At 46.0% G+C, this 26,211-nt stretch overlaps 1 long non-coding RNA gene across 3 annotated transcripts; it reads right to left on the bottom strand.

The window, feature by feature from the left end:
* Positions 1-12,290: 12,290 nt before the first annotated feature.
* On the bottom strand, positions 12,291-20,339 carry LOC126515637 (uncharacterized). 3 transcript variants are annotated; one of them, XR_007595894.1, is made up of 5 exons: positions 19,490-20,339; positions 18,332-18,841; positions 16,964-17,266; positions 14,154-14,386; positions 12,291-13,289 (listed from the first exon to the last, which is right to left on the bottom strand). It is a non-coding gene; the product is annotated as an uncharacterized lncRNA (long non-coding RNA). The 3 variants fall into 3 exon arrangements; XR_007595893.1 differs by having other exon boundaries at positions 18,332-20,339; XR_007595895.1 differs by having other exon boundaries at positions 14,202-14,386; positions 18,332-20,339.
* Positions 20,340-26,211: the final 5,872 nt, after the last annotated feature.

The following is a 26,211-nucleotide window of genomic DNA, read 5'->3' as shown; positions in this document are numbered from 1 at the left end:
ATCCAGTTTTGCCAGCACAATTTGTTGAAGATGCTCTCTTTTTTCCATTGTATAGTTTTAGCTCCTTTATCGAAAATCAGGTGCTCATAGGTTTGTGGATTAAAGTCAGGGTCTTCTATACGGTTCCATTGGTCGACTTCTCTGTTTTTATGCCAATACCAAGCTGTTTTCAATACTGTAGCTCTGTAATAGAGTTTGAAGTCAGGGATGGTAATGCCTCCAGACGTTCCTTTATTGTATAAGATTGTTTTGGCTATCCTGGGTTTTTTGTTTTTCCATATAAAGTTGATTATTGTCTTCTCCAGATCTGTGAAGAATTTTGATGGGATTTTGATGGGGATTGCATTGAATCTATATATTGCTTTTGGAAGAATAGCCGAATTTTCTTATCTTAAATTATCCTATCTTATTCCTCTGGGATTTTATCTTTCTCTATTTCTGTATACCTTTCTTTACTTCTTTTTCCATGGCTTGCTGTGTAGCTGGGTGGCTGGCTCCTGGAGTCCTCCTCCTCCTTTTCTTGCTCCTTCTCTCTTGCTTCCAGATTTCTCCTTCTGTTTATTGTCTCTGCCCACAAGCCCCTCCTATCCTTTCTCCTGCCATTAGACAGTCAGCTCTTTATTAGACCAATCAGGTGTTTTAGACAGGCAAATTAATACAGCTTCGCAGAGTTAAACGAATGAAATATAAGAAAATACAACACATCTTTGCTTCATTAAACACATGTTCCACAGCATAAACAAATGTAACACATCTTCAAATAATATTTCACAACACAGTAGGTCAAAGGTTATGTGGCTGAATTGGTGTCCCAGTCCCTCCAATGGAAGTCTTGCCTGGTCACGGGTGATGGCTAGTTCAGGCTATGTATCCTCTATTGCTAGGAGCCTTAGCTGGGGTCATCCTTATAGATTCCTGGGAGTTTCCCTTACACTAGGTTTCTACCTGACCCTGAAATGCTCCCATTTTCAGTCATCTCTTTTGGTACTCTCCTCCTCCATCCACCCCCAGACCTGATCCCTCATGTTCCCATTCCCACCCACCTCAAGTTCACCCACAAAATTTTTCTATTTCTTCTCAGCAAGATCCAAGCACTCCCCACTGGGCCCTCCTTGTGACATAGCCTCTCTGGGTCTATGGACTTTAGCATGGTTATCCTTGACTTTACAGACAATATCCATTTATAAGTGAGTACATACCATGTTTGTCTTTCTGGATCTGGGTTGCCTCACTCAGGATGATTGTTTTCTAGTTCCATCCATTTGCCAGTAAATTTCATGATATTTTCTTTAACCGCTGAGTAATACTCCATTGTGTAAATGTACCACATTTTTCTTATTCATTCTTTGGTTGAGGGACATCTAGGTTGTTTCCAGGTTCTGGCTATTATGAATTAAGCTGCTAAGAACATAGTTGAGCAAGTGTCCTTGTGGTATGATTGAGCATCCTTTCAGTATATGCCTAAGAGTGGTATAGCTGGATCTTGAGGTAGGTTGATTTCCATTTTTCTGAGAAACCACCATACTGATTTCCAAACTGACTGTACAAGTTTGCACTCCCACCAGCAATGGAGGATGGTTCCCCTTGCTCCACATGCTTGCCAGCATGAGCTGTCACTTGTGTATCTTGTCACTTGTGTATCTTGTCACTTGTGTATCTTGGCCATTCTGACAGGTGTAAGATGGAATCTCAGAGTCATTATGGATTGTATTTCCCTGATGGATAAGGATGTTGAACGTTAAATGTTTCTCAGGAATTTGTGATTCTTCCATTGAGAACTCTGTTTGGATCTGTACCCCATTTTTATTTGGATTATTTGTTTTTTTTTCATGTCTAACTTCTTGAGTTCTTTATATATTTTGGAAGTTAGTCCTCTGTCAGATGTGGAGTTGGTGAAGATCTTCCCCAATTCTGTAGGAGGCTGTTTTGTCTTCTTGACAGTGCCCTTCGCTTTTCAGTTTCATGAGGTCCCATTTATTAGTTATCAAGCTTAGTATCTGTGCTATTAGTGTTCGGTTTAGGAATTTGTCCCCTGTGCCAATGTATTCAAGGCTATCCCCCACTTTCTCTTCTATAAGGTTCAGTGTATCAGGATTTATGTTGAGATCTCTGATCCACTTGGACTTGAGTTTTGTGTAGAGTGATAGATGTGGATCTATTTCCATTCTGCTACATGCTGGCACCCAGTTTATTGAAGATGCATTCTTTTTTTTCCATTGTATAATTTTTGCTTCTTTGTCGAACATCAGGTGTCCATAGTTATGTTGATTTACATCAGGGTCTTCAATTCAATTCCATTGATCCACCTGTCTGTTTTTATGCCAAAACCATTTAAGGTCTTTTGTTTGTTTGCTTTTGTTGTTGTTGTTGTTTTTGGTCTGGTTTTGGCTTTTTGAGACAGGGTTTCTCTGTGTAATAGTCCTAGTTGTTATGCTGACCAGGCTGGCCTTGACCTCACAGAGATCCACCTGCCTCTGTCTCCTGAGTCCTGATCCTCTGCTGGGATTAAAGGCGTGTGCCGCCACAGTCCAGTTTCTTCTCCTTGAGGCCTGCCTTACTTTGGCTGAACTGGATCAGGCCATCCTCGCATCTGTTTCTTATCAGTTCTATTTTTCTGCCTAACTGGAGCAATTGTTCCATGAGTCTTGGCTTCACGTTCTTTGCGTACTCACGGAAGGGCCTATGAAGATGCATGCTGCATGCGGAGACCCTCTTCCGTCTGCTCTAGTTAGGTTTCTCGTGCTGATCATGAAGTAGGAATCCTAGTGTGTTTGTGTGTGGAGAGCTGGCAGCACAGTACAGGGTCTGAAGCGCTGTGATAATTCCAAACTTTGTTTTTGTATTGAGCTCAGTGCCATACTTCAGATGCCTGCAGCTAAAAATCACAAAGTTTCCACGTAGCCCAGGCTGGATTTGAACTCATACAGGTCTTCACCTGCTTTTGGGTGCTGGGATTAAAGGCATGTGAGAACACACCCTCCTTTATGCGGTGTCTCTGTATGTCAGAGTCATCTCTATTTCCTGTGTTCTCATGGAGATCAGGAGAATGCACAGCTGCCCGGGTCAGGGTGGGTGGGGTAGTAAGACCCAGTTCAGTGTGGTCTGACAGTCAGCTCTGTCATGAAGACCCCGCTCAGTGTGGTGTGACAGTCAGCTCTGCCATGAAGACCCAGCTCAGTGTGGTCTGACAGTCAGCTCTGTCATGAAAACACCGAGAGATCTTAGAACAAGCAAGATTTGTTCCCTCACAGTCACTTGGTTCTGTGCATTTTTGTGCTGTGACAAGGGAGGGTGTCAAATGCAAGAGACACTCAGTGGAGCAAGTCCCTTCTCCACAGCCTGGACAAACAGGAGAAAGAGGAGCCTGGGTGTGTAGTTCAGCTGGTGGTGTGCTTGCCTAGTATGTACAAATCCCTTGGCTCTGTCTCCAGTAACTTAAAATAAAAACCAATTTTAAGAGCTGTGGGAGCCTAAGGAACTTCACTTTGATTTCAGAGGATGCTGTGGTCATGGGCTAGCATACACACCTGTCTCTAGAGCAGATCTCCACAAAGAGTGTGATAACCCTTGGAGAACCTGAAACTACAGGTTCCTCAGTGTGCACCCATAGCCTGGATGCGCTGCAGTCCTGAGACTCCACTTGTAAGAACATCTGGTGGACTGAGCCCAGCAAAGTCCTAGTAGTTATATTAGACAGAGCTTTGGAGTTAGTTGGGACTGGTCACTGCTTTCTTGCTTGTTCCTGCCTTCTGAAATGGAACTGGACATCTTTCTCCTGGACCTCCACTGTAACTTGCAAGTGTGTAGATCGGCCAGTGCACAGGTTCACAGCTGGGGAAGGCTGACGCTCTCACCAGTATCTGGAAGCATGTGGATTGCTCCCCTCAATGTAAAGATGAGAGGGGAGATTAAGACAGCCCAGATTTGTTTCTAAGTAGTGGCGGGACCAATATGGACAACCTCCATAACAGCATAGGGGGTAATCCCTGTGAAGGAGATATAAATAAGGAGTTATAGGAAACCAGATGAGCCTATGACAGCCTGCTATAGAGCAGTTTTCCAGACCCATTAGGATGGGCTGGTAGAGGTGGGGAGTCTCTTAAATATCCATATGTAAGGGCTACTCCAGACTTGTGTAGATAGGAAGAAATAGAGTAGGAGAAAGCAAGTTAAGATATACGAGATTTTTCAGGTCATTCGTGCAATGGCAGGTGTTACCACATGCAAAACTTTGAAAATTGGGCATGCCAGTTTTGGTCATTGGGCCATGCTGAGGTCAACCTGTTTCTAGACACAGAGCAAGGCTTTAATGAAATCTGAGTCCATGGAGGAAAAGAAAAAGGATAGCAAGACAAACTCCACCAAATGGAGTTTTTATAATCCCCAATTGGTGAGCCTATTGCAGGTGGATGGGAGTAGGACAAGTCCAAATGTAGTTCTGACCCCTGAGAGAGAGCACAGGCACCAGTGAGCCTGTCCCAGTCACAGCACCAATGAAAGGGTTTCAGCCTAAGCGTATCTTAGCAACCAGGAGCCAAGGAATACCACAAAATCACACCACACAGCAAACCTCACACGGGAGATTTATCAGGGAGAAATGTAGTGTAGGCCCATATTGCAGCAAGGCGCTAAAGTCATAGGCCCCATCTGAGGTGATCACGTAGTCCTGCAGACAGGCTGGCTCTACCTAACAAAGAGTCAGGATGTTGTTGCTCCTTTCTTTGTAATTCGGAGGATGCCTTATAGAGAAGCTGATTCAAGCCTATGTGATAGCTAGAATACACAGCAGACAGGTAGATGCGGATGTGACAAAATGTCATTCACCTGGTTACCTAGGAGACAGGTCTAGTGTATTTTCCTGCTCAATTTATGTGTTGATATAAAAGCTGTTTAGAGAATAAATGCAGGGAGATCTTCAGGAAAGAAGAAGCCTGAGATGCCCTTCCGTGATGACCGTGTAAGCTGTGTCTGATTATTCCTTGCAGCAACCAGACCTGTTGGGGAAAATAGTTATCTATGTTGGGGCCCACGGGCTCTAACAATGTAGAATGGCAGATGCCTATGAGAGGGAACAGAGACAACAGCGGGCCTGGCAGAGGGCAGACTTTTGCAGGGTCTTTGGAGCATGGGCAGTGAGTGGAAAGCACAGCGTGGCAACAGCTCTTGCTTGGCCTTTAACCCGGAGTCATGAGGATGGCGACAGGTGAAGAGCAGGGTGATTTTCCACTGGTCTGTCACCCTACACTGGCTGTGGGTAGCAAGGCACACAAATGATGCTGAGAAGCCTGTCAGGGAGCATCTGTGGAGGAGATTCCAATAGGACCTTTCCTGTATGATGTATCTAAGTCTTCCTTTTCTCTGTGGTAGCAATTGCTTGTTTCTGGGTGTGTGTAGTGAGACGTGCAACTGAGGCTAAGCTACCATGATTAGGAATGTCTGTAGGAGGACTCACAGCATGTCAGCCCTCATCTATGTAGTATGAGGTGGCATGACCGCTTGATAAGTAGAGTCCACCATGTGTATACGGAGATACCCAGAAAAAGACTTAGAAATTTTGGAGTCTTTGAGATTTGCACACTAGGGTGGAGTTTGAAGCAAGTAGTGGCAGAGGTTGCCTGTCCACTCTGAGGCAAAGCGGGTGGTGGTATGGGAGAATGGCCTGTGATGTGGGAGTGACTTCTTTTTAATCTGTTGTTTTCATTGGTTAACTAATAAAGAAACTGCCTTGGCCCTATTAGGACAGAAAATTAGGTAGGCAGAGTAGACAGAACAGAATTCTGGGAGAAAGAAGCCGAGTCAGTGAGTCGCCATGGTTCTCCCACTCCAGACAGATGCAGGTTAAGATCTTCCCTGGTAAGCCACTTCATGGGCTATACAGATGATTAGAAATGGTTTAGATCAATATGTAAGAACTAACCAATAAGAGGCTGAAACTAATGGGCCAGGCAATGTTTAAAAGAATACAGTTTCCATGTAATTATTTCGGGTATAAAGCTAGCTGGGTGGCAGGAAGCAGCCTGCTGCTCCTATTACAACAGGCCTGTATTTTGTTAATTATATTTTAAATAAATGCTGATTGGCCAGTAGCCAGGCAGAAAGTATGGGGGGGGACAACCAGATAGAAAGTAGAGGCGGGTCAAGAAGAACAGGAGAATTCTGGGAAGAAGAAAGCTCATTCCTCAGCAGTTGTGACCCTGCCCCAGAAGAAGCAAGATGTGACTGCCTTGCTAAAAAAGGTACTGAGCCATGTGGCTAATATAGACAAGAATAATGGGCTAATATACATTATAAGAGTTAATAAGAAGCCTGAGTTAATGGGCCAATCCGTTTACAACTAATGTAGGCCTCTGTGTGATTTCTTTGAGACCTAACGACTACAGGAACTGAGCAGGACAGAAAACTCAGTCAACAGGGTGGCCACACAGGTAACTGTGTAAAGGGGAAATTACAATGAGAGGGAGATGCAGCTAGCTTCCTCCCTGTTAGCCTTCAATAGGACAAGGATGTTAGACAAGTGAGAGGGTAGGACAGTGGTGGTGAAAGCTATGGAAGATGCCCTTCAGGCCTCCAATAGACAAAGAGGATAATGTGTGTTCCAATACAGATCGGAACCTTAACAATAACCATGAACCAGAAACTAGGGCCATCAGGAAATACCTAGACTTGTACTGCTGTGATTAGAACAGACTTTTAAACATGCCATGAAAGACTTGTCACAGCTTGGCTTGTGGGGCTCTGGGACACAGGACTGAAGGGGATCAGTCTGACTGCTGTGGAGGCAGAAGAACTCAGTAACATAACTACCCATCTCCCCTGAAGGCAAAGGCTGCACAAAGTGGGACAATATGAGGGAAACCCTTCCCTGATGGACTGGCTTATTAGAGCCCTTAGGAACACTTGTGGTCTCCAGCTGAGGTCTGCATAAATGCCAGGGGTTGGAGGACCAGAGAGGAGGAGCAGGTGCTATGGAGCAAACTGGGCACAGAAGCTGTTGTTTGAGCCCCACTTCACAAGGCAGATAGAACTGTGTTCACAAAGTTAAAGAAAACTTTGATCCAGCAGGGACCTCAAGGTTGATACAGAGCTTTTGTAACTTTTCTGTGCCCTTTGAAGGGACAGGATCTTTATAAAATGGTAAAGGCTTTCTCAGATCTTGGTGACTTAAACTAGCATCTAAAGTGTCTGTCAAGAGAGAAACCAAGAGGAGAAAAGAAAAAGGTAAACCAGAGAATGAGTCTGGGTTCCTTACTTGAAGACAAAAGTGCCTATTTTTGTTTGGATCCAGAGTTCCTATGAAGAAAACTGAGAGGTAACTCCTGGCTAAGGAGCTACTGAGAGCCTTGAACGCCCGAGGATGGTGTCGCAGATGTCCGTGAAGGAGCAGTGCAGGTGAGGACAGCCAAGCCTGTCCAGGAATGGATAACCCTCCTTCCCAGACTGGAGAGAGGTTATTCTTTTCCCGTGATAGCTAATGCTAGGGTTGGAGATGTTTAGTCCAGCCATGCCCTGGTGAATGGCGTGGCAGTGGCTACAGCTACAGTGCCCAACTAGGGCCTCTTGGACCCAGGGATCTAGCCGGTGCCGCAGGGAGGCAGGGCCATGTTCCCTCCTGTCCCTGGAGAATCTAAGCAAATTCAGTCAGACACCGAGTTAATCAAGGGTGGAGAAATGAAGGGGGTGCCATAGACGATCTCTAGGATATGAAATGCAATGGTCAGAATGACTGAGGAGTACAGAGAGCTAATTACGTTAGCACCTCTTTCCCAGGCTTTTGAACCCAACATTGATCTGCAGAGGAAGCAATCGATAGAAGTGGATGGAAACCTTGCACTGTCTTAGATCTTGCTTATGTTGGACTTTAGTATCTTCTGAGTTGTAAATTTTTGAGATCACCTGACACTTGCTCAGAATCCATGCCGATGGGCTTTCAGTGCTTCACCAAGGTTATCTTTGTAACTCTGCTATTGGTTGTGGATGGTGGTTCAGGATGTTGCCTTGACATGCCCATCTTCTGGAGAAAGTTTTCTTATGTAAGTGGCATGATGCTCACCTGAGTGTTTTGCAGATTTGGAAAGTCACTGGAGAGACATACAGACACATCTAAAGGAAGAAGAGAGTGAGATCAATCCACACAAGGTGCAGGGCCCAGATAACAGCTCTAAAATTCATGGGGTATTATGGTCTGATAAACCTGGACAATGAAACGCTCCTCAGAACAGGGGCTGAATGTTCGAGGTGGCATGTCTCAGGAGGATTCTAGGAATCACATGAAGAGACAGGCTGTGCAATGACATTAAGAAACATCTCCACCCACAAAAGGAAGTAAACTACAGGATACGGCAATGGCGTTTGAGATACTTCAGTCATGTTATGAGAATGAATAAAGGCAGATACCCAAAGACAGCACTGCTTGGAGGAGTTCATGGGATAAGGCAAAGAGGAAGGCCCGCAAAACACTAGATAGACCGCATAAAGGAAGACTGCGGAACCTTGGGTATGATGATAACACAAGTGTTTAGGACTGCCCAGGAACAACTGGAGAACCGCCATAAACAAGCTGCCTGTGCATGCTTAAGTATTGCCTGGCATACATGAATGATGAAGATACGTATATGACAATGTTGTTGAGAAAATCCTAAACAGCTCATATCTATAAACATAAAGGAGTTAGAATTATTTGGGGGCTCTTGGGATACTGGCAGCCCATCTTTCCAAAGCTATGTATTCTCTGTAGAACTCCAAGAAGGCTGCTATGTGGTATTGACATAGAAATACACAAGATTCTTTTGATCAGGCCAAGATTTTTTTAGATCTTGTGTGTCCCACTACCCAGTGTTCTTTCTGTTAAGTCAACAAAAATTCAGAAGGCTACAGCTGCCTGCTATAGCAAAAGCAACGTGAGCAATCAGTTCTATAAGGTTTTAGTCCCAGTCATGGGAAGGAGCTCCTTCCACAGCACTAGACCAGCAACTGTGAGGGATATTAAAGCATTGAGGCAGGTGGAGTCCTTAACTGGTTCCACCTCAATGATTGTAAAAAAATAAAAAGCCAGTTTATCCCATAAAAGACTGAATTGAAAGGGGGGTTGTAAAAAACAAGAGACTACATTTAAAAAAAAATGTCCCCTACATGGGTGGAAAGGATACTGCCAATGGGTTACAAAGTCATTGAATGAAGCTCCCAATGCCAAATGTGGAAGTACCTCCCTGTGAGCTTCTGCCCAGGGAAGTCCCTGAGGCCACACAAACCGTAACATTTGTTTCCGCTGCTGGTTGTATGCCAGAACTGGATTGTAAGATTTTTGCTCAAGACACTACAGGCTATATGTCTCCATGTATGCATGTGCACCACGGCAGGTATTGTGCTACAAGCGTGTAATCCCAGCACTTTGAAGGCAGGTCAGAAGACTAAGTCAGCCTGGTCTTCAAAGCAAGGTCTGGTCAATGTGGACTACAGAAAAACGGTTCAAAGAATCCAAAATTAGGGTTTTGGGGATAGCACACAGTACCGTGGGTCATGCCAGGGGAGCAGCGAGTTGCAGTTGAAGTTCAGGTGTCAGCCCAGCAGAAGGGAATCTTCTCATGGGTCAATCTCGTTGAGGCAAGACCACAGGACCACAGACATGGAATGTCTTCTGTCTCTGCTGTGCCTTTACATGTTTGCTGTGGCTCCCTTTCTCTAGTATCTAGCATGGTGTGAGGGACATGGGGAGATCTCCACTGCTGTCATAGTGTGTTTATATCTTGGAAATATCCTATTCTGCTGGACATTTCTACCCCGTGGATGTCAAGAAGATGACCCCTCCCAAGCTGACTGTCCAATTTGATGATAACATAGTTTTGATAAAAATAAATACAAGGATATATTTCAAAGCCAAGGTATGTGAGTCTCACCTACAGAGAGCTGCATGGATTGTAGCTCAAGTTAATAACAATTGAGTTATCCAGTAAATTAAGTTATCCTCATAGTCATATAAACCTTGCATGATAAGACCCATTGTATTGGTAGCCCAAACAGTTAAATTCATGTTGGAAACGAAAACTGCCATATTACATATTATCCAGCAGGTGGCGCTGTTGCCAAGTCGCGACAATACATATATACATATTAGAGTATATACATATTAGAGTATATACATATTAGAGTATATACATATTAGAGTAATATGTATATTCGAGTATTATATGTATATACTCTAATATGTATATATGTATATAGAGTATGTGTTAGAGTATGTATACATATTAGAGTATGTGTATAGAGTATATTAGAGTACTACTCAGCAGTAAAAAACAAGGACTTCTTGAAGTTTGCAGGCAAATGGATGGAAATAGAAAACACTATCCTGAGTGAGGTAAGCCAGACCCAAAAAGAGGAACATGGGATGTAATCTCTCATATTTGGTTTCTAGCCATAAATAAAGGACATTGAGCCTATAATTCGGGTTCTTAGAGAAGCTAAATAAGAAGGAGAACCCAAAGAAAAACATATAGGCATCCTCCTGAATATTAACCTTCATCAGGCAATGAAAGGAGACAGAGACAGAGACCCACATTGGAGCACCGGACTGAAATCTCAAGGCCCAAATCAGGAGCACCAAGAGAGAGAGCACGAGCAAGGAACTCAGGACCGCGAGGGGTGCACCCACACACTGAGACAATTGGGATGTTCTATCGGGAACTCACCAAGGCCAGCTGGCCTGGGTCTGAAAAAGCCTGGGTTAAAACCGGTCTCGCTGAACATAGCGGACAATGAGGACTACTGAGACATCAAGAACAATGGCAATGGGTTTTTGATCCTACTGCACGTATTGGCTTTGTGGGAGCCTAGGCAGTTTGGATGCTCACCTTACTAGACCTGGATGGAGGAGGGTGGTCCTTGGACTTTCCACAGGGCAGAGAACCCTGATTGCTCTTTGGGCTGACGAGGGAGGGGAACCTAATGGGGGGAGGGGAGGGAAAGGGGAGGCGGCGGTAAGGAAGAGACAGAAATCTTTAATAAATAAAAAAAAAGAAAAAATAACAATTGAGTCCCAATAGCCAAGCTAGTTTAAATTCTTTTAACCTTAATGTTGAGAAATATGTTCACAGGTCTCAGAGTGCATCACAGCTGAAATAAAGCTTTGGAAATAACAAAGTTAGGCTGAGATGTTTTTATTAAATAACTTTGAGGTGAAAAACTCAAGAAGACAATCTAAAGTTTTAGAAAGGCACACAGTTGAATGTGGTCAGGAAACAAGAACAAAGCCGCCCAATTATTACTGGCTGATGTACAGTCCTTGTTAGGTTTGGTTGATGACCAAAGGTGATGATTAATTCCTTATACCCATTTCTGCTCTCAGTCTCCTGATATAAAAACTACTGATGAATATGCACCCTAAAGATTTAAAGTAGAGCTGACTGATTCTTTATCATATATAAAAGCTTTGGTTTATGACTTTTTAAAGATTACCTTTCAAGATAAGTAATAAATTGGCCCTTTCTTTGTAACTGCAAAATTCAGCCTGCCAGTAAAATACCTGGCAAGAACACCTTGCTTGCCCACACAGTTAATCTAGAACAAGCTGCTTGGGTATGAATACATGTGGGTCCTTGGGATCATTTTCAGCTGTAATACATAAAATGTTTAATCATGTGATGGAGATGGAAAGCATGTTTTCGCCTATAATCATTCACTTGAGAAATGGAAAGCAACTTTTTTGACTCTTTCACTGCCTGGAATGTTCTGTTGGGGTGTAAACAACATGAGAGAATTTAAAAAAAAGAAAAAAGAAAGGAAAATATCAAGGGAGCTTGTGCTTGCCTTTTTCCTTAACCTCCCTCAGAAGAGTTTAGCCTCGCTGATTCTGTGGATTCCGTTCAAAGCCCTGTGCTGTTGGAGGCTGGGCCCCCAGACAGCAGCAATGGCGGTAAGAATCCTTCCTATGCAAGTGTGGGAGCTCAGTTTGAAAATCTGGCACCTGTGTATATATCCAGGCATGGCTGCATGTCCCTGTAACCTCAGTTAGAGGTGAAAATCTGGCACCTGTGTATATATCCAGGCATGACTGCACATCCCTGTAACCCCAGTTCAGAGGTTGAGTAGAAGGACAGGCCGAATTCTGAGAGCTTGCTGGCCAGCCAGCCTAGCCAAACTGAGCTTTCCTTTCTCAAGGCCATAGACTGAGAGCTGTGGAGGGAGACCTCTGACCTCCTGCCCCGCCCTCTGCACACGTGGACAATGGTGTGCACCCGTACACGTGCAGGTAATACACACAAACTCCCCGACGCTACACAAGACGTTCACAGGCATCTAACAGTGAATTTTCTTTATTCCCAGCACCAGAAGAGAGATTGTAATAGATCTTCCATAAGAGGGACATCTGCCCTTTTCCACTTGTCATTGGGGCTGGAAGAACTACATAACGTGGTCAAGGGCATTAAGTACATGTTTGTGCTCTCCTACCTCATGCTTTGACAGAAATCTGAAGTGCAGCTTGCCCTGAAGAATGCTTTTCTCCTTGGGAGACAAAACTGAGAGCTCCACTGAAAACTGATCTGACCTGTACGAGGGGCTGCCCTAAAGCTCTGGCAACCATCACGTGGAGACCTTTGCCCAAAGTTTCACTGTGTTTCAATGTGTAAGAAACGAATTGCTTGATGTCAGACTCCAGAAGTTTTGGCCCATTGCTTGCTAACTAAAGCCAAGCTGAACCCAAATTTCATTTTACCTTGCCCGGATTGTTTTCCTGTTGGCCATAATGCTTGCAGGGACACCCACAATACACAGCACATGCGAACACTTGCAAATGTGCATGTCGGAACACTTTGGGGGTGCACAAAGGCAGGTGCTGCTTCATAAAAATGAAATGCAACCGTCAGAGAAAGAACTCCCCAGAGTTATTTAAAATAGTTTCACTTGTACAGAACATGTTCACATACATCCTAGGCAAGCTGCTTGGCACCACCCGGACTCACAAGGAACTGGAACTTTGAAGAATGACTTTTAATGACAGATGAAATTAGAAAAATACTTCTTTGCCTCAACACTGGAACACTAGTGACTGCCTGTGCTCAGGGAGAGGAGATCTGGAATGGATTGACTGCTCAGAGAACAGCTTAGCCAGTGTACTTTCTAGGAGACAGAAGGAGCCGCTGTCACCAAGGTCAGATTTATGTGGATCCAGCCTAGAGAGCAGCACCAGTTCCTCTTGAACGAAGACGAGGTCTTCCTTATTGTTTGTGACAATGCTCAGGCCCTCTGTTCGGCCCTGGGACAATCACATGTGCTGTGGTGTACTCCTTTCTCGCCTGCCAAGAGAAAACAACTTGTCACATTTCCCTCGGGCCTTCAGTCCCGCTCTCTCTTAGCACACGTCCTACACTGAATGTCCTACACTGACCTGCGTCTGAGACAAAGCATGACGTCCCCCCCCACACACACACAGTGAATAGCTTTCATCCTCCTCCCTCACCTCAGTGTTTCACAGCCTTGGCTGTTCTGTTTTACCGGGGTACTGCATTAAGTCACAGACGCCGGGATGAACCTGAGATGTTCCCCTAGCACATGCTAGGCCTAGCTCAGGGTTCCTGGGGTGCTCTGGAGAGAGCCCCATCTTTTAGCTGCCTAAAGCAGTTTCCCTGCTCCAGCCTCCTCATTAAGGCCTTGGTGAGGGTTGCTTCCCATCGCTCAGGGGCTTGTTTAAAAGTGAGGGATGGGTTCAAGCTCTCCCTCAGTGGCCTCGCCTTCCTCACAGTTCCTACATCTCCTAGTGGACACACTGCTCAGTGCTCTCTATCCCAGGGTCCCTTCCATCTCTGCAAAGGACCGCACACCTTATGGACACATATGAAGACCTTAGATGATTTCCATTCCCAGGCCCCAGCTCAGGGGGAGCTCAGAAGAGGACACAAGGTGGGCTGAATCCTCTCTTTAGAATTAGTCAGCGGGGCAGCCTCCCTGCCTCATGCCGGCCTGTCTGCCTGCTTGCCTGCCTTCTTTTCCTGTGAGACAACGGCTCACTCTCTATCCGAGGCTGGCCTTGGTTTGCAAAGGGCGGGGACACTGTCATTAGCTAACAGTAGAATGAATATTGCTATCACACTGAACCAGTCCGTTCAAGGGGCTCTAAAAAGCAACCAAGTATGAAGTTGTCAGATTCAGAGGGCCCAGACCTTTCTACACACTGCTCATTCTGTGGAGTGATACATATAGACTCGGACCCTGGATATGCATCTGGAGAGTCATGGGCAGCCAAAGAGAAGAAACAGTTGTAGATCAGGCAAGAGCGTCCATGTCTTTATCAGTGTACCTCACAGGACACCATGTGTGCTTTGGCGCAGAATGGAAGAACTGGCCACACAAATTTTTCAGAATGACTGAGTATTACAGGCTTTGAGGTTCTGAACTGCAATGGACAAAAGAGAAAAGTATGAGGATACAGAGTCTGGTATTCCTGAGCAGAACTCAGCCTGGTAGCCTGGAAGAAAAATGCAAAATCCTGGAGATTCTCTCCATAATTATGGTCTACCTCCCCAGGAAGGAACCACAAAGTGGGCAAGGAGGTTTTTATTCTCCAAGCTCTGACCATAGCTGATCGGAAGTTGTGACGATGGACTTCACTGTCAGCATGAGTGAACAGGGAAGTATTCCTGGATGTGACTGTGAGTTGATTGTAAATCATTTCTGTGTGGGTTCATGGACTAAGTGGGCAAAGTCGAGAGAGGTCTAAACTCAGGTGGGTAACCTGAAGCCATCTGGGAGTTAACAGGACAAACAGGCAGAGAAAAGGTAAACTTCCACTGTGTCTCTCCTGGGACAGACATTTTGTCCTCAGATCTCCAGGTCTGCTGGCCACTGGAACTCTGAGGTGCGGGCTTGTGCTTCCCTGGGTCGCCCAGACTCTTGCATCAGACTGAGACTCACACAAGTGGCTTCCATGTTCTTTGCCTTTCAGACTGAGCCAAACTACTAGTATCCCGAGCTTCCACCTGCGGGAAGTCTGTTGTAGGCATGCTCGGCCATGCAGATCATTTTCCCCAAGAGCTGTGAGACCCCACAGGATTGTAAGTGGTTGCACACAGCTCGGAAATACACACAGAAGCTTGTCTTGAGGCCAGACTACCACAGACTGCCCCCGGTAGGACAACATTGTAGGAATGGGGGAGACCCCTGAGACCCCAGAACAGCAGGGTGATCCTTATGCTTACATAGCCTGAAAAACTGCAGCCCGAGCAACTGAGTGAAGATGGTGCACTAAACCCAGCAAAGCCACGGGGCCACGGTTGTCTGCTTAGCTGGGAACAGCCACCCCTTTCTGGATTACTTCTCCCAGACCAATAGGAACTGAACAGCTTACTCCTGCTCCTTCGCTTACTCCTGTATTACGCACTTGTGCGGATTCCTGACTGCTTAGGCTCAAGGCAGGGCAATGCTGACTCTGACCTGCTTCTGAGACAAAGCATGACGATTTGATTTGAAACTCCTCCTCATTCAAGAAGAGGCTTTGACTCACACAGGGCAAGCTAAGAATCAAGCAGGTCTTAAGAAACATCTGAAAAGTCAGCCCTGGTGATGTACACAGGGCAACACTTACCCACTAAGGCAGCATGACCTCAAGGCTACAAAGCCAGGAGTTTAAAATGAAGAGTAATTTAGCTAAGATAATTAGGAACTTCATTTTTCTGAGATAATTGTGTGTTTCCCGTTTTAATCCTTTATGTATGATCTGTGTGTGTTAAGGATCTGTGGGTATCTTGAAAATGCATGTTCATGTGTGAGCAAGGACACTCAGGTACTTCAGCACACCTGCAGAGGTGAGCAGACCGCCGGGAATGCTCTCCTTTCCTGGGCTTTTGGTCAAGCAGTCTCTTCTGTGCTGCTGTGTCTGCTCAGGTAGCTGTGCTGTCAGAAGCCAGGGCTTCTCCTGTCCCCACGTCCCCTCACCTGAAGAGAACTCTCACTGCACATGGAGGTGGCCAGCCCTACCCGGGGTTCATGTGCTTTCTGGGGGTTCCATCCCAGGCTCTACACAGTCACGGCCCATGCTTCATCCATGGAGTGAGTCCTCGTCTCCCTGGCTGTTTTTGAGCATTTCCTGTGAGGGGCTACCAAATGCTGAAAACAGTCTCATGCAGGCGAAATCCTCTTACCTTCCCTCTGTTATGTCATGAGATTATCTGAGAGGCCAGCTTTCCAAGAATAACCATGCAGCACAACACATTCCTTATGACAGACGACTCCGTGTTTTCTTAATGAGCTTAACATGATTCTCCAAATCTCTACAGAGTTCTTAAAACATGAGTGTCTGAATTCCAACAAGCTTTAAAGAATCTGAACTGGCTTAACCAAATTCCAACAAGTTTTGAAGAAACTGTACTGGCTTAAAGTTAAAGGCCATTCTTCTAAGGCAGTCAGAGTTGCAGAACATGCAAACACAGTACTCATCTGCTGTGGGACAATGATCTTGTACCCTGTAAAGATATGTCTGTTGTATTGGTTTAATAAAACGCGGATTGACCTAGGAGAGAGATGTTATGTAGCATCGTCAGAGACAGACACACCAGATCTTTGCCGGTAGGCCACGAGCCTTATGGTAAATATAAAATAATAGGAATATGTTGGTTTAATACGTAAGAGCTTGCTAGGAATATGTTAGAGTCGCTGGACAAGCAGTGTTTTAAATAATAAAGTTTCTGTGAGATTATTTCAGTTCTGGGCATCCAGGAATGAACAAGTAGTCTCCTTACAACACTCATCACATGAGGTTCTGTTACTACAGCAGAGTAAGAGGGACCCTGGAAGCAAAATCCTGAGGACACAGACAAGGGGACACAGCATGTGCTCCAGACTTCAGATACCAGTCCACCAGCACTGTCTTACCCTACCAGTGAGCTCCAGTCTCACTCCTGTGTGGCTGACCCGGATATAATGGGGACAACTCCTACATAAGTCTTTTCCAAGTCAGGAACATGTGGTGACTTACCTGGCCTTGTTAACACCATATTTCTCCAAGACCAAGTGGGTTACGCTGCTGTGCTGAGGACTAATTCGTCAGAAGCTTCCTCGAAGCCATACCAGTGCGGGCTTGAAAGGTGTGGTTCCTACAGAAGAGGCCTCAGCCGTTGGAGATGACCATGCTGCACCAGGATCCACCACTCCGCTCTGACTTTCTTCACCACCATCCATTGGCCCAGCTGGACCAGAGACCCCCTTAGCAAATCCTGAGGGTTTTCGTAAAATCTTTCCAGAAGGCAGCATTCTGTCCCACTTCCTCTTCTTTTTTCTTCTACAGAAAGGGAAAAGGATGTAGGCTAATTGTGGTGGTTTGAAAGAAAATATCCCCCATAGGAAGTGATACTTCTAGGAAGTGCGGCTTCATTGGAGTAGGTATGACCTTATTGAAGGAAGTTTGTCACTGCCGGGGGATGGGCTTTGAAGTCTCCTATGCTCAAGCTACACCCAGTGACATAGTTCATTTGCTGTTGCCTGCCATCAAGATGTAGAACTTTCAGCTTCTTCTCCAGCACCTTATCTGCTTACATACTGCCATGTGCTGCCATGATGACAATGGACTAAATCTCCCAAACTATAAGTCATTATAATCCAATGTTTTCCTTTATAAGAGTTGCCATGGTCATGGTGTCTCTAGAAATCATAACTAAGACACTAATACTTCAACTTCAGAAGAAAAAGCCTTGGCATTACAGAGATGACCAAGTGTATTTCTGTTCAGGCCTGACATCTCAGCATAGAGCCCATGCACCCCTCCATAACATAGCTGCCACCCCTTACTCAGTTGCCATATGGATGTCTTCAACAGCAGCTAAGTCTCAATATTCTCAGTAGCCCACTGCACTGTTGGGAGCAGTTGGGGGGACTTCTATTGCTGCCTATTCACGTGTGTGCGACACTGAATCACAGTCTCCATTGTGTAGCCCAGCACAGTCCCAGGGCACAGGCTGAGTAGTCAACACACAATCCTCCTGTCTCTGTGCTCTCCACACCCTGACCTTATCTGCCAGGTGTTGTTCATATTCCATGGTGTACCTCCAGGAACTGGCACTGTAGGTTCTTAGTCCTATCTAAAATAAGATTTACAATCTGCAATACAAAACCACAGTGCAGAATTGGAACAATTCTAATGACAGAAAAGAGAAAAACAGGTCAGGAGAGGCAGCCATGTCTTAGGCAGGACTGGCGCCCCATTCCCTGCCATCCTGCGCCTCTGTACTGCTCAGCAGAGGCAGCTTCAGCTCCCTCCTGTCCACAGTCAGGATCTGTGGCTTTCCTCTCAGCCGCTCTGTGCTGCTCTGGAGATTTTAGGTTGGCCACAGAGGCAAGGAAGACCTACCTTGAGGATGCGGTTTCTTCTACCAATGGTAACAGAGTTTCCATATTCAAGGCCTTTTTTAAGTTTCTCAACAAAGTACCTAAGGTAACAGAACAGAGTGACTAAGATGTACAGAAAATTTCCAAATGTCTATGTGAGGCCCCGAGGAAGTGTGGTCTCTGCACACAGGGTTTCAGAGATACCTGGAGTGAGAGGAGGCACACCCTGAAATCCCAACTCCCTTCCGTCCTCATTCCCGCAGAAAGGTTCACACTCCTCAGTCAACTGGCACATTCGGCAAACAGCAGCCATCAGGAAGTATAGCTAAGCTGACATGGCGCTTGTCATCCCAGCACCCGGGAGACTGAGCACAGAATAGTGATCCCTAGAACCTTGAAGAAACAGGCCATACTGCTCACCTTCAAATCAGGAAATCAAAACAGCGGTCTCTTTCTTCCACTCCCAATAGCAATATGGATCTTTGCTCTCGCAGCACCTTGGTGTTTGTTTCTCATCAGGACAAAGCCTCACCTTAGAGATCAAGTGATGATGACAGAGGTAGGAGGGGGTGTGCCCTGGAGACTCTAGTGGGTGCTGGACCCAGGGATGCTGCTAACCTGCCTCTACACATCAGTCCAAGAACCAGGGAAGATTCATGACTGTGTCACAAACTGCTCGAGAGGAGGGTGTGCTCATAAACCCCGTGTGACAAACTGATGTCTGGGAGGACACGTGTGTTCCTGCTAAGACTGACTTGTCTTTGGAGTGGGGAGGAGCTGAGGGAGTTTTTCTATGATCTTAAGAGACTGCCTTCACCTTACAGAATACGAAAAATGGAAAACAAAAAGAACCCATATTCTAGATGACCCCTGATATAGGAACTGCACAGCCTGGGAAATGCAGAGTGTGGGACCTGAGCTCATTCCTGAACCTGTGGGACAGGAAGGTGACGCGCCTACTCAGCATACACAGCCTTATGACAATCAGTGACGTCATGCCCAGGAAACCCTTCCCAGGGCCTGAGTTCCTTAGGTTCTGTTTTACCAAACTCAGGTATAGACTTGACCAGTGACACCTAGACCATTCACTCCCTTCATCAAACACATGCACTCTTGTCATTGGACCTGTAAGAGTCATTGTCTGGGGACAGTTCTGTAATCTTGTATTAATTCTGCATACCCAAGTATGATGAACAGCCCAGGGACTGTGCTGAGCCACGGATCCCAGATGTTTCACAGTTCTCTCCAGTGACTGGTGGCTAAAGGGAAGGGTAACCTCTTTCCTATAACACTCGGTGACCTAAAAGGATGAAAAGAAGAGGAATCTGGGCTCTGCCACACACAAGTGTTAAGCCTGTGACTGGTTGCCTGAGCAGAGAAAGGGCAGGTACTCACCAGTGTGGACACACCCAGCTTACACCTTTCCTGACAACTCTTTGCCTAATGGCTGGGTCAGGTGGACACAGACAGACCCAAGTCTCCTACTCATAAAATTCCTTATCTGTGATACCATCACCTTTGGTACCTGTACCTTTGGGTAGCAAGGAAAAGCATGTGTACGAGCTGCCAGAAACCTGATTAATAAGATGGCATTGTCAAGTTCCGTACTGTCCGCAAAGGTGAAGCATGAACAGGAGGGCAGGTTGAGTGAGGGACCAGTCACGGGACAGGAGACGGAACCGCAGGTTCTCACGTTTGAAATCTGCGATGCAGCACCAAGGTTTCTTTCAGATGTCTCCGTGTTAGTGCTGGGCTGCTGCCGTTCCCAGGACAATGCCGGAGGCCCAGGATAACTTGTTTCTACACTCTAGTCAAGAGCATATAAAATTTGGAATTACTCTAGGGGCAGGAGATTGACATCTTCATGTCTAAAAGTGGAACTGTTATAAGAGAGAAAAGAAAAGGCAGGGAACATCAAAACCCATCTCCTGCCATCCTGCCATTCCAGCAGTTTAGCACACGTGTGTGTGTGTGTGTGAGAGAGAGAGAGAGAGAGAGAGAGAGAGAGAGAGAGAGAGAGAGAGAGAGAGAGAGAGGAGAGAGAGAGAGAGAGAGCGCAGCCTGGGATAGTCTCAGTGTGGTAGTAAGGCGGTAGAATAGGGACTCCGGCATTGTGATGGCGGGCAGTGCTCCTAACTCAGTATCTACCGTGCTGATGTGTGCAGGCACACCTGAGGGGCAGCGAGGAAGGCAAACTCAGTCCCTGTTGTCTAAGGATGAAAAGAAAATGTGCATTAACTAGATTAAACACAGAAAAGGGCACTGGGGCCTTTAAACTTGCCATAAACGGTTGCATGCAAATTACCTCTCTTTTTAACTGTAGTGAGACTCAGTTCCTTTGAAGCTCCAGCTGTCAGACATTCTGTAGTACTTGAGGGGTCTGGTGGTCTGAGCTCTGGATTTAATAAGGCTACTGCCTGTCACCAGATAAACTAGTAGTTAGGAAAGCAAGTTCCTTTGCTTGTCTGGGAACTTATGTTCATTTATCTTAATGTGTGCATTGCTGAAGTAGTGATCTCACATGGACATGGAGATCTGGGCTTGTAAACCTGCGAGTCCTTGGCTGAAGCACCAGCACTGCAAAGTGACACACTTAAAAACAATTTTAATTTTTAAAAAATGGGATTGAATCAATGCTTTTTTAACACAAATTCACAATGAATTTTAACCTGAAAAAAAAAAAGATTCCATTAAAGCACAACCAGAATTCTACTTTAAAGAGTGTGCTTGCCCGGAGCTCATTATGAAACAGGTCTGCCATGAAGTAGTGGTGACCCAGCTACCTCAGTCCCCACGTGCTGAGGTGACACACGTGAACACAGTCCTGGCACTGACACCACTGTAGAGTCTGTCTGGAGGCTCACAGCAGGGAACACAGTCGCCCCTGTTCCCTAGACATCAAATAGCCCCATTTCTCTCTCCTGAAGGTCCAGTTCTAACCGTAAATCCCATGTCCAGGAGGGTTGCTCACGGAACCCTGAGTAGGCCACAGCTGCTTCTCCATCCATGCCAGCCAAGGCAACCCTGCTCATGGAGGGGGGACAGATGTGGCAGCCAATTCCCCTCACACCCAGCGCCACTGCGGAACAGCACTAACCTGGAAATGCTGCTGAGGAGAACTGAGTGGGGGCTGCCACTGCAGTGAAGCGTCCCAAGATGCTCTGAGGGCGCCTGTCTACACACAGCGCTTTCTCTGCTTCTGCTGAGGTGCTCTGGGAGCCCCTGGTTTCCTTCTATTCTGTGCTCCTAAGTGCTCGCTACCCCAGTGAGTGCAGAGCACAGTCTCCCTGTTATTCCATGGTGGAAGATGGAGATCCATTTAGTGAGAGAGGAAATGCTCTGCCCAAAATCACAACCCCAGATCTATTAGGGCCAAGTCCGATACTATGGTAACAGAATTTAATGCAGAATTTCCCTATGCCTCCACACTGTCTGCATTGTTGTGGAATATTTGGTCACATAGTGAACTCCAAGTTTGCATTTGTGTTAATTAAATAAAATTAACCTTCAGTCAGGAGGCTGTGTTAGCCACTAGTTGCCAGAAAGTAGTCACTGAGTCTCAGAGGGCATCCGGGAAAGATAGATGCAGGAAGTAGTAGGGTGGGGTTTCGAGTGATGCCAGTTTTTCCAGTTTGGCAAAGCAGAAGCATGGGTCTTCTGTGGATGACAGCAAGGAGAGAGGGTTAGCCAGATGGTACTCACCCTCTGTGAGCTAGCGGGTTTTCACCCCAGCCTTTGAATCTCAAGTCTTATTCATAATTAGAAAGATATTTAGTTAAAGCATGCCACTGGGAAAACCAGTGACTACACCAAGCTTTAGGGAGAAGTGCAAGACCCAAACTTCTGACTCCTGAGATCTGAAACACCTTATGCTTTGGTGACAATGCTCACTGTGGTCAGGTTTCTTGCTCTTGATATGGTGGATAGGTCATAGGTATCTGTCAAGTCCATCCTCTTGGACACATAGGCTCAAACTGTTGCAATCCTCCGTATCACCACTTAGTGAGCAACTTTTTTGAGTAACTGGCCTTTGAGCTCCCAAAATGATCTTTCCCACTAAATACAAACCTTCCCTGGTGTTGCACAGTGCACACCAGGCCCATTCTGGGAAGCCAGCACCGCCCTCCTGCCTCTGCGTTGCTCGCACTGACCTTGTCTGCCACGGGCCATTCATACTCATTTGTGGGCACTGGGACTTCACTGCTCAGCTTCAGGAAAGATGGCTGTATTGAGAGTCTGCGATACAAAGCAGAAATGGAGGATCAGAATAGTTCTATTGTCAGCTAGGAGGGAAAGAAGACAGAGGGGAGGCGGCAGTGTCTCCCACAGGATGTGAACCCTTGCCCTGCCATACCGTGCTCATCCCTATGGAGAGACAGCATTAGCTCCTCCCACTACCACCCCCACCCCACCCTCCACCGCCATGTTCAGGGTCTGTGGCTTTGGTACTCTGTTCCACTCTGCAGATTTCAGGTGGAACACAGTGACAATGAAGAGCCACCCTGAGGATGCCCTTTGTTGCTGCAGTGGTGGCAGATGATCAGTATCTGTAACATTAAGCAATTTCTCTATAGTCTAAGGAAATAGACCAGGATGACTAAGGTGCACGGAAAATGCGCAGATACCCTGAAGAGACATGGTCCCTGAATGAAGGTTTCCAGAGGTCCCTGAAGTGAGAAGAGGCACGCTCTAAAGGCCTTGTCCCTCTCATCCCCATGCCTAAAGAGAGAGGCCTCTGATCCTCTCTAAAATCAGGCCCTTTTAAGTAGACTCCAGCTATCTGAATGATGTGCGCCTGTCATTCCAGTACCTGGGAGGCTGTGGGTGGAGGCAGTGAACCACGAGAACAAGAGGGAACAGTCCACACTTGTTACTTCTTACTTCAAAACAGAAAATAAAGACATTTGTCCCTTTCTGCCACTCTCAAGTCACAGAGTTTTGCTCATACAGTACTTGGGCATGTTACTTCTCAGTCATGGCAACACTCCACCTCAGATAGCTTTGGTAAAGTCAGGAGAGACTGGGGTTGTTAGCGCTGTTGTCATCTATACCACGCAGTCTTCGCCAAGGCTTCAGGAGTTATTCCCTGCGACAGCTCTGAAATGTTACATGCATATTCCTACCTGAAGGCGATGAACAGGTCGGGAAAGGTCATACTGTGGCGATCCACACAGTCAGCAATTGGTCCATAGTCACCTGGTGACGGTGTGGCTATGTTGAAGCCTAAGAAGGAAATCTCTTTCCTATTACAGGAAAAGGAGAGAAAAGAGCTGGGCTCTGTCACACACCAGTGATAAGCCTGTACTTGGCCACTTGAGTAGAGAAAGGGCAGTCAAAACACTCACCAATGCTGACACACCCAGTTTACCCGCCAACTCTTTGGCCTCACAGCCTGGGCCATGTGGGCACAGACACAACCAAGTCTCCTACTCGTGAAATTCCTGGGTCATGACAACACCACCTTTGGTCCTCATGTCTTTGAATAAGGACGAGCATGTGTGTGAGCAGCCAGAAATCTGATTTAAAAATGACATTGTCACGTTCCATACTGTCCACAGAGGTGAGAAGCATTTTCAGGAGGGCAGGAGGAGTGAGCGAGCAGTCACGGGAAAGGGATGGAAACTGCAAGTTCTCACGTTAAAATTTGTCCCATAAGGGGAAGTCCTCGTCCGTGTTGCCCTTTGTGGGCTGACGCCATGCAGATGATGGTGTTTCCACAGCCAACACAGCAAGCACAGAAAGGTCTTGGTTGAATTCGATTTTGTGGCCACGTTCGGGTAAATTCTTCATCCACTCTTGTGGTGGGAGACAAAGATTGGGTCATTCTGAGACGAGAGAGAGAGAGAGAGAGAGAGAGAGAGAGAGAGAGAGAGAGAGAATGTGTTTAGTTTCCCAAAGGAAACTATGTCACATAACGAAGACTAATCTGGCTCTTGTAGTGCCTGGTAATCTTAGATATTTGCATATTGTTACCATGCCTACAGAATTTCTACTATTTGCTCTTAGGCCACATACAAATAATTTTTCGTAATTTCCAAAATACTGGCTTTTTAAAACTGTATCAGATTGGGTCTTACAAGCTTTCTGCCTCCTCTGCCAAGTTGCTAACTGAGCCCTGGGGGGAAGGGTTTGATGAAGACATCCCATTTAGGAGTGAGTTTTCTGAAGGCTCATACTTTCTGCACATCACCAACTATTTTATCAGTTAATGTCATTCGGAATGTGCCTAATCTGTGTTTACAGTCTCTTCCGTTGTAAACAAACTTTGTTCTGTTAATTTAGGGCTTTTGCCTTTCCAGTTAGTAACGAACTGATATTGACCTGCTTTTCATTATACGGGGATTTTCAGAATGGTGAATGCATGTGGATTTAAAATTGACTAAAATGTGACTTCTCCCAAAGGATTTGCCTAGTGATTGCTTGCTCATTCATTCATTCATTCATTCATTCAATACTTCTGGCCTTTCATTCAGCTTGCACAGATCTAAGTTGCTGTGAATGTCACCGTGAGTGGATGGGAGGCTCTCTCAGAAACTACAGACTGGGCTATAACTTATTGCTAGTGGATGGGAGGCACTCTCAGAAACTACAGACTGGTCTATAACTTATTGCTAGTGGATGGGAGGCACTCTCAGAAACTACAGACTGGTCTATAACTTATTGCTAGTGGCGAGCATAATTTTCCCCGTTCTGCTCTGGGACTCACTCCACTGCTCTGACGTCAGATGCCCCGTCCTTTGGTTCCACTTGTAGGTGAACCAGAGATTCCATAGCAGGCCCAGGAGCTGTGGGAATCTTGCACTCGAGTTCCTCTTTTCTCTGGTCTCTCTGGTGTTTGCTAGAACATAGAGCCGTGCTGTGCACGGCTGTCATGGCACCTGCCGTGTGATACCAGTAAAGCTGGCTGTCATTGGATGGGTGTATTGTTGCCAATTTTTTTTGTCAATCAGATGGGATTGTTAAACATGTGTTTCCTTCATTCCCTCTGTGTCTCTGAATTTATAAAAATTCTACTAGTCATAGAATAATCACACAGTCTCGCATTTCCTGTAATAGGAGATCAAAACCACAACCAAACAGCAAACAAACTCACTCCCAAACAGACAGAGGCATGCCACTATTGGACAGGTTAAATGAATTATGGTACTTTTAGTTGTACTAATTATAATCAGTGAAATCCCTTGAGACTTTTAAAACTAGAACAGGCATAAAAATGTATGTATATACACACATACATATTGCATAGATGTTCAGAAGATAAAGGACTTACTGAAGACAGTCACAAGAAGTAAAGGGGTCACTAGTACCTGTGAGCACAGTCTCAAAACCAACCATCGGCAAGAACAGAGGAGGAAAATGTTGTATAGTGTTTGCTTTGAATAGAAAGAGGATATGCATATGTGAAAGTAAACACCTGAGCAATATACAGAATGGTTCTGGGGCAGGGTGGGAGGAGAATTGAATTTTTGTTCCTATCCTGAGCAAAGGGAGTTCAGCAGATGAGAGCTCCATCTTCCATACCTGCCCTACCGGACTTGAGCTACAGAGGGCGCTGTGGTTCCCAAGGGCTGTTGGCAAATCCAGCTCTTTTTCATCCATGTCCCGAGGTTAGCAGAGCCGTCCAGGCAGCAGGCACACTGGGGAGGAACAGGACCAGTAGTGCCTTGTTGTGCGGTTGCTGTAGAACTTGTAGCGCGCTCCTGAGGCCGTTGCTCTTGACGGTTGGTGACCGCCCCGCGGGGGAGTGGGCGGTGTCACGTCCCCCACGTGACCCATGATGACATCACGGCCACGGTGGGGGCTAGACGAAGCTGGCTGTGCCCCACCGAAGAAAAAGTGCAGAATTCCATCCCGGAATGGAAAGGCGCTTTATTCCAGTCATGTCAGCCTAAGGTCTCAATG

The sequence above is a fragment of the Alexandromys fortis genome, unplaced genomic scaffold (genome assembly GCF_014885135.2).
Source record: "Alexandromys fortis isolate MF-2015 unplaced genomic scaffold, M_Fortis_MF-2015_v1.1 scaffold_158, whole genome shotgun sequence".
NCBI lineage: Eukaryota > Metazoa > Chordata > Mammalia > Rodentia > Cricetidae > Alexandromys > Alexandromys fortis.
The sequence above is the reverse complement of the archived record's forward strand: the minus strand, read 5'-3'. Positions and strand labels throughout refer to the sequence as shown.